The sequence below is a fragment of the Panthera leo genome, chromosome A2, assembly GCF_018350215.1.
Source record: "Panthera leo isolate Ple1 chromosome A2, P.leo_Ple1_pat1.1, whole genome shotgun sequence".
NCBI lineage: Eukaryota > Metazoa > Chordata > Mammalia > Carnivora > Felidae > Panthera > Panthera leo.
The window spans coordinates 160,551,821-160,561,277 of record NC_056680.1 but is presented as its reverse complement, the minus strand read 5'-3'; positions in this window follow the sequence as shown (position 1 = coordinate 160,561,277).

Here is a 9,457-nt window from a genome sequence, read left to right as displayed (position 1 = left end):
ACAGTCCCCTTCGGCGGCGCTCCCCGCCCCTGCGCCGCCAGCTCGCCAGCCAATGGCCTCCGAGCTCCTGCCCGCCCGCGGGGACCGGCGGGGGCCACTTCGGGGCCTGGGCCACGCCCACCGCCGCCCCCCAGGTGGCCCTGGGTGGATATGCTCGTTGGATCCCTGCGTGCGGGATGCCTGGCCCCAGAGTCCCAAACAATGCCGGGTCCCGATTTCTGTTAATGCTGAAAATATGTATTGGGCATCCCCAAGGGAAATGGTGTCTGACCCTACTGAAAAATTTGCAAGAGTAACTGTGCCTGCGGACTGTATCTTCTGGCCTTTCCCCTTCCCTCGTTCCTTTACGGGCTTTACCTCCCACTCTCCCTCTTCCCAATCCAAATTTACCGCGACCAATTCCAGGCCTTTGCATTGGTCTGGATGACAGAGAAGTGATCTGGGCCAACGTGTCAGAAGAGGGCCGAACTCTTCCTCCCAGGTAAGGTGCACCGTATTTTAATAGCAGCCTCTTCCAAAACCTTTAAATATAGGTCAACATCACTTTGAAACGTCCAGTTAAATCAGAGGAGGAACCAGGGGGAGGCCCTGGTAGGCTGATGGAGATTAGGGTGAGGGGGAAATTCACTCATTCATTCCACAAATATTTACTGAGCAGCTACTATGTGCCCCCTACTGCTTAGGCAGAGGGTGGGCTTTGGAGTTGGATATACCTGAGTTTAAGTTCCAAAATCACCACTCGCTAGCTGTGACCGTGAGCAGTTTAACTTCTGACCTTCCCCTCAGTCTCTTCCTACAGAAATGAAGCAAATGTCTACTCCACAGCTGTAAAATCAAATGAGACGGGAACAGTGCTTAGCACATAATAGGCACCCAACTAAGGTAGTTACCCCCCAAAGATGTCTTACAATTATCCTTAAAATTGTATCTACTTTGTCTTCCTAAAGGACTAGTTCCTCTCTTCTAAAGACCAAGATCTCCAAAGCTACTTACTGCCCTGTGGAGAGGCAGGCCTGCCACAGAATCACCCCAGACTGGTACCCTTTGGTCCCATTGCACTTAGTAAAATAAAGGGCATTATCGGCCCGGGTGAGACCTGTGCTTACAGCATCATATTCCGATGAATAATTATCAAGTGGTTTCTCTGTTAGACACCCTTTCCAGATACAGAATGAGTCTCTTGTGGACAGTCATATCCTCAAGGAGCTTACAGGCTAGTGAAGGTTCTATTCCCTGCATGATAAGCTCGAAGCTACTCAACTCAAACAGAATTTAAATGTACAGCTTTCACTGTACCAGCATTATTCTAGAACAATCACGCTCGGTGACCACAGGCCACAAAAACCAGTGGTAGCTACAGCTGGGTGGGAGGGAGGGAAGGGGGGGTGGGGCAGGGCGGGGCGGGGGAGAATGGATCAGGGACACCTCCCAAAAGGAAAACAAGAAGGGCCCGAGGAAGGGGCTGCCGGAGCGGCACTGCCCACAGACCCTCTGTTGGGTACTCCAGTGACCGGTGGCCTGATGGGCTGAGGGCTGTGCTAGGAAGGCGGGGAGATCTCATACTGGGAGGGCTGTCCGGTCATTAGACCTGTTTCTCTGAGTCACTGGGTAACCAAGAGGCAGTTTAAATTATTGAGGGGCAGAGTAAGCAGCTGGACAATGTGCATTATAAAATGTCAAGTATCGTTGTTAATAAACAGCTCTTGTGAGGGAAAGAGACCCAGGCTGTGGAGCCTCTGTCTCTCTGGTGGGAACTGCTTTTCATCTCCTCACTAGAAGTTCCATAACTACTGCTCTGGACAGGGTGTTTGAAGTGATAGACGCTGAACCAGAGGATGTGGGAGAGGCCAAAGGAGAGGGCATTCATAAATGCCAGAACATTTATGTGTCGTGATGGGTCATTTTACGCATCAACTTGGTCGGGCCCAAGGATGGCCGGATGGTTGGTAAAACCTAATTTCTGGGTGTGCCTAGGAGGGTGTTTCCAGAAAAAAATTAGCATTTGAATTGGTAGACTGATTATGGAGAAGATACCCTCATCCAAGTCATTGAGGGCCTGAATAAAACAAAGAGGCAGGGGAAGGGCAGATTAACTCCTTCCTTGAGCTGCGACATCTATCTCCTCCCGCCCTTGGACATCACCTCTCCGGGTTCTTAGGCCTCTGGACTCAGAATGAATTGCACAACTGGCCTTCCTGGTATTCCAGCTTGCAAGTGGCAGATCATAGGACTTCGGGACCTCCGTAAATGCATGAGCTAATTCCTAGAATGTATCTCCATATACCCTTTTAGTTCTTTTTCTCCGGAGAATCCCATCACGTGTGTCTATCACTTCCTAGGTATTCCTGCTGCCCCCATGCACTCCACGCCCCTTCAACAACCACAAGCTTTATTTGAGGAAGGGAACCTCCAGATTCACTCAGCGAAGCCAACAGGGTAACCGGATTTGCACTCCTATCTCGGTGGTCTCCCCACGCCTAATTTACCAAAGCAGGCTTAGGGCCTACAGTGTAACCCACGGGAAGGAGAACAGAGCAGCGGCAGGTCCCCTCACCCGCTGGCGTGTCTGTGGTGACAACTTCCTGTCTTCACGTTAGGCTCTAGTGCTGCCAACCTCCAAGGAAGGGTAACCTGTGGGTGTCAAAGTCGCTGATATCCTAAGTGTGACTAAAAATCAGGCAGGGCTGGGGTGCCTGGGTGGCTCGGTCGGTTAAGTGTCCGACTTCGGCTCAGGTCATGATCTCGGGGTCCGTGAGTTCGAGCCCCGCGTCGGGCTCTGTGCTGACAGCTCAGAGCCTGGAGCCTGTTTCAGATTCTGTGTCTCCCTCTCTCTCTGCTCCTCCCCTGTTCATGCTCTGTCTCTCTCTGTCTCAAAAATAAATAAACGTTAAAAAAAAATTATAAAAAAAAAAAATCAGGCAGGGCTTATGGAGGGGCGGGCACTGCAGGGCGAGGTGATAAAGCTCCGGCTACTTGAAGAGGCAGAGTGCTGATGGCAGGGTCACAGAAAAATGTTTTGTATTCTACAGTTTTAAGGTCAGTTTGCTCTCGCTAATGAGTTTCCAACATACTTGCCCTTTCAGACCCACCTTTACCAACGTTTTTATTCAAACTTCAGTGTGCGCGTGCATGCACACACACATTCCCTCTTTCTCACTAACTTCTGAGAATTCCTGCTTTGCAGAAAGTTTAGAGAAAATACTTTTTCCCTCCTGAGTTTATTCTCAGCCTACTTCAAGTAGGCATTTCATCACCTTCTTTACAAGTCTTGGCACAGCAGATGAGTGAAGTTCCCTGGCTCCTCTTCAGTTCTTAATGACTACGGTACTTTGCTCAGTGTCAGTAAATATGTGATTGCTTGGGTGCCTGAGTTAGCTACTCAACAGTTCTACTGCGACAGGTGTCCAGGGCTTAGAAACTCTGTGCATGCAGAAGACAGGTTTTGTGTTGGTAAATTAACAATCGCAGTATGTTCTCTTGAATCCTCCCGACGGGCGTCACTTCAAGTGTGGATTTGATTATTAAAAATGGTCAAAATTCATTCCAAATGAAGTCCAGTGCTCCTATACTGGTTTTCCTAAATGCGACAAATAAGGTGTGAAACCCCGTATTATTGTTAAAGCCGAGCCGGTAAGGACATCACCAAGATCCCTTTTCCTTCTTCATCAAACTGCTAGTGTCACAATGCGAGTCAGGGTACACTGCAGGCATCGGAACGGATCCCATCTGGGCTCGTCCGGTATGCTGACAGTGTGTCACACACCAGGTCTCTCTGGCCAGAGCCCGCAGTGGGCGCAGTGGAGAGAATGCGGCTTTTCCCGCGGCCTCTAGAGGTCCTACCGACTGCGATCAGTCAGAACTTTTTCAACCACCATGCCCATAGCCTTACTTCCTACGAAATTAGGACGGCCCGTTGTGGATTCAGTGACCCTTTATGAATCTCCGATCCACAGCTCCCTGCTCCAGTAAAGCAGGCTAACTGCTCATTTCCAGTCCAAGAATTCACTTTCTTGTTCTAGGATCTTCTAAACTTGCAGGCACATTAGAATCGCGTGGGGGGGGAACTTAAAAAAAAAACAAAACACCCAGGCTCCACCCCAGGAAAATTAGATCATGCCAGGGGGGACCCTGGCACAAATTTATTTTTTAAGGTCCCCGGCTTCGTCTCACGTTCAGCCGAGATCAAAACAGTGTGCCTGTCTCCGCCTTACAGGATCACCCTGTGGCAATGAGCATCCCGAATTAGTACTTATTGGCTAATAAACATGGGACTGATTGAACTATTCTTGTCCATTGTTTTTATCCTGCTGTTTACTCAGTGAGCTTGGCTTGTAGATATTGTTTTTCTTACACAATTTTTTTACAACTACAATTCAACGCCAAGAACTGCCTTATGTAGACTGCTTTCTGTACTTCCTTGATTTTGAATTCAGCCTGTTTAGCCCGGTCTCTCCAGTAATGTGCCTGCCTTTCTAATTTGTTTCAATTCCTCATGTACATAAAACTGGTTATCTGGCATAAGTTGCTGGTAGAAGTGAACGCATTATATAGGTCTGACACTTTCTGCATCAAGCTTTGTTTTCAGTCTCTGCTCACACATACTGTTCTTCCCACTGCTTCCCAAATTGCCGTCTCGGGCCAGCTTCTCCCCAGCACGGGCAGGCAGACTGGAAGCGAAGAAACAACCGCTGCCTGGCCTTGAGCGAAAAGATGCACCAACAACATCCAGGAAATTGTTTAACTGGTCAACAAGTAATTCTGCATCGATGTCAACACTTTCTTAGGCCTGCAGTATGTTTCAAAGTGCTTTCAAAGACCTTTCCTCATTTGAGTGACCTATGTAAAGTTAGTAAAGTGGGCATTATCCTCATACTAGGAATGAGAAAACCAAAATGAGATTGAAACTCTGGCCTCCTGACTTCCTTTCCAAGAATTTTTTCATTACGATTAGCCTTATTCTTATAAAAGGATTATAGATGCTGGACATAAAGTATTTTACATTACAAACACGGGGAGGAAGAACCACTTTCCAAAAAGAACCACTGAATGGCCCCAGTACCCTAGATCCATCATTGTTATTTTGGTATGCCTTCTTTTTGTTTTCCTGTGCTTTAAGTAAAATGCAGTCGAATGTGTATTTAAAACAAAATGTTATAGTTTTGCTGGAATTTTGTCAGTTTGTATGGCTTTGGAGTAATTATAATACGGTTAGAATAAGAGTCTAAGAATGCATACCTCTCCAAGGTGTTTATTCTACTGTGTCAGATGCAATCTCTCAACAGGGCGGAATCTGGGGAGAAACCAGACAAGGAAAACAGGACCCAGATGTAAAATGTTAAATTCCATGATTTTGGAGTTGGAAGAACCATCGTGTTCTGTCTGCATATTAGAATTAGGAAGATGAGACCTACAAATTAAGTGGCTTGCTCCCTATCAAGTAAGTAGTGTTCAGCTTGGCCAGAATCCCGTTTTTAACTCCTGCTCAGGTGGTCTTTCCACTGGATGATTACGCACTGAACACCCATGTCCCTATCAGCACGTGGCCTGTGAGGGATACGAAACAGGATATGGCCCGTGTTCTTGGTTATTAGCTCACTTTTTAGACCAGTTTCAAGATTTTACAGTAAATAATGGCTTTGCTATTAAAGCCACATAGCTCAATGAGACTTTATCAAATATTTCAAATGTACCTGGCAGTTTTTGAGAGCATTGCAGCACACTGCTTCTGAGGCTTCTCTGATTGGGCCATATCTCTCTGCCTCCTTTACTGGTTGATTGGCCCTAGGGGTGAAATACTTTTTTGTTTTGAAGAGACAACTTGACCTAGCTGACAGAAGTCATTGTGTATGCGTGTATATAGGATCATGGCCAGAGTTACACATTTGAAAAGAAACTAGAGCGGGGCCAGAAAGGGAGGAGTTAACACCTTAGAAGGCAAGAGATTGCTCACGTTGCAAGATACGTAAATAGTACCTTCTAGTTCCCTTATGGTGGGGACAATAAGCTCTGGTCTCTTAAAGTCCTAATGAAGTAGACGTCTTTGAAACAGAGACTGTCCCCTGTCCTGGTGGTGCCAGAAATACAACCCTGTGCCACCGTTTGCCCATTCCCAGGCCCACAGACCCTGGTGCAGGAAGCACAGGACGTTTCCTCCTGACCACAGCTGACTGAACCAAGATGAACACGCAACCCAAGGGCAGCCAATCCAAGGGTTGGCTGGAAACCTGTGTGACCTGGTATAGAAAGGGGAGCTGGGCCACATCGCATGCTTTAGAATCTGAAGAAAAAAAAGAATCAGAGCCACGTGGGGTCAAGGTACACAGAAACCTGTGGGAACCAGGAGGTACAGGAAAGACCGAATACAAGAACAGGTTAAACAGAAGCAAAAGACGGCGGTCAAAAAGCTGAGACATCAGGCAATTAAGTGCTTCTGTAGAGCAGCCCAGACTTAGGATCGTCTCTCCAGTCGGTCCCGTAACCTTTCTGGATAGTTTCCGTACTGACCCCTGTGTTGGCAGGCTCTGAGCTAAGCACTTCACACAGGCTTCCTTTTCCTCTAAGCCCCAAACCCTCTTGAGACCTAGATGTCATTCCATTTTACAGATAAGGAAACTAGGCTCATGATGGTTACATAGCATATGTTATGATATTTCTGATGATGCTAGGACTTGAATACAGGTCTGACTCAGAGTCTGTGCCCATTAAGCTCTACTAACCCACGTGTGTCCTTCAGTTAAGGCCCTGTGCATTTCCCCCTCCCCCTCCCCCTCCTCCCCTCCCTGCCAGTTTGACCTAACTTGAGGTTCTTTTGCTTAAAGAACCTGGTACTTCCCTACTCAAAGGATGTCCTATGTATAGACCCTGTGAGTTTGTAGAGTTAACGGAACAGGGTCAAAGCATCCACCAAACACACAGAAGAAACCTATCTGATGATAACAGAGTTCCTCGTCTATAAGAGCCATTTGGGGAAAGACTTGCTTTGACTCATTGCTACTGAGCAGCCCTCAGACAGCTTTTTGTTGTCTAAGAAGCTTCGATATGGGGTGGAAGGTGGGGGGAGGGACCAGGGTGTTCTGACTCTCCTCGGAGAAAACCTGAGCAGAAACTGGGTTCTCCATCCCATGTTATGAATAAAGGAACCTGGGTCCTTTATTATCAACAGAGTTTTTGCGGACTGAGACAGTGAACGTTTGTTATTCCCCAGTAAGCAGCCATCTGATCTCATCCTGGTTGAGATGGGCATGGTCACCCAAGTCTTTCCGAAACGCTCCAAAAAGCAGCCCAGCGGTCTCCCACTGGAACCTTGCAGTCTTAGTTACGTAAAGCACTGCTCTAGCCAGAGCCCAGCTACCGTGTTTCCAATATTAAATACCCAGCAGAAAGGACCAGAGTCTTCTTTCACTTTCTAGACAAGCAATCAACTTCCATTTATTTTCACACCTGTGGCTGAAACAGAGGCTCATCTAACGGTGACGATGAAAAACTTGGCAAGCAAAGAGTGAATCTGGTTAGAGTCAACATCTGGGTCTACTTCAAGGGGATGTGCCTATTTGTACGTGACATACCTCTTAGCCCAGGGGCAGACGGAGAGCACATTTCTGGGTTCTTGTCTTTCCTATCTTGTCTGGTCATGACAACCGATCCTCAGCTACTTCAACTTCAGTTAAATGGTCTCTCTCAAGAGCCCTCGATGGACCAAGTTTCTCCACACTCTGAAACCTTTCTGTTGGACTTAAGTTTTCCACCGATACATTTATGCATCCGCTCAGGAATCTTAAGCAAACAAACTCTAGAGCTGGCCCGGAGTTCTACCTGTTAGAGGATCGGTGCAGGGAAAGGAGACCAGAATGCACAATCGAAAACCCCTGGTGTGTATGGGGCTGAGGAGTAGAACACGGACTTCCATCTTTCTGGCATGGCCCTGCCCATTCCCTGTCATTCAGCTTCATGGCTATTGCCATGGCATTTGAACCACCTCGTTGATATTTGAACCGTGTTCAACTTCTTGCCAGAGCGTGGGTCCCTGCTGACTACAGTTCCTTGCAGAAAAGACTGTGGGATGTATTTGTAGCATTTTAACCCACAGGTCTCTCTCATTAACAAGCTCTGTACCCTCGTTAAATCTTTGAGTAGAGAGTTTCTGACGTTATCTAGACCAGCACCACACCTAATGTAGGAATCCCTTTCTAGCACACCCTGGCAAATATTCAAATCCTTCCAGAAAAGGGAACTCACCACCTAAAGGTAGTGCTTTGATTCTTGTCCCCTTTAATGAGGAGACAAGGTTCAAACCAGAGCTGGATCTCACACCAAGTTCCTAGTAGGTCACCAGTGAAGCTGGAACCCTGGCTTTGGGAGCCCCAGAGCCCCTACATTTACCTATAGTATTGGTCTAGATTCTAACTAGAAAGCACTAATCCCAATATGCTGGGGTTCTTTTCATCAGTTGTCCTGGTTTGTTCTACACTGGATTTTCTCATTGCCTTCAGACTATAAGTTATGGCAGGGAATCGGGTCTCACACTCATTCTTAGATCTCCTGTGATCCCTGGTATTGTGAATGCCACAGAGCAGATGTTTCATAAATGCAATTGTCCTCTAAGGGCAGCATGTTCAGACAGAGCCTTCCCAGGAGCAAAGCTAGCCAGGGCAAAACCTTTTTCCTAGTGTGTTTATGCATAGCTAGGCTGGGTGAAGGCTGGACTAGGTGATAAGGGAAAAATGGGTGCCTCCCTTATCATTTCATCAAGAAACTGTCCTAAGTACTTGCAGACCTTGTTTCCAGGCATCTGAGAAAGATTCAGGGGAAACAAGAGAGGGTAGGAATCAACAGCGTTACAGCCCAAGACTTAGGGCAGTCTCTTCCACCTCAGGCTCCCAGCCGGAATAAAACAAATCGAGTTCGGTCAAGTTTCAACAAGAACGTCTCTGCTTGGATTTGGGGGGTCTTATTTGGCTTCGCCTGGAGAGAAGCCAGAGTTAGAGATGGAATTTTGGCAGAAGAAATGAACCACGAGTTTTGTTAATTTCTTTGTTAATTTCACTTTTTTTTCCTTCCACCAGCCTCATCATTTTGCAGATGAAAATTTGCAGTCTGTACAGGGAAAGGGACTTACGTCCCACTGCAAAGCCACTTAGCAGCAGGACCACACTCCGACGCCCTCCTCTGACTGAATGATCTCGAGCACATGGGAGCCAAGGTCCCTAAAAGCAGAACAGGCAAGAAGGGGCTGTCCTTGTCTGTACTGGTGCTTAGTGCTCAGGGACCCACAAAGCCCTTCAGTCTGCCCACTGCCAACGGGGAGAGCCGGAAGGGGCGCGCAGACACTGATAACTCAAGAAAGCTGCAGGAGAGCACCATCATCTCACTACTGAGGAAAGGAAAGCTGAGAGCCACGGGCACTTTCTGAAACTCCGTAACGCTTCTGGAAAGCGCTGTGATCTTTTCTGCTGATGAC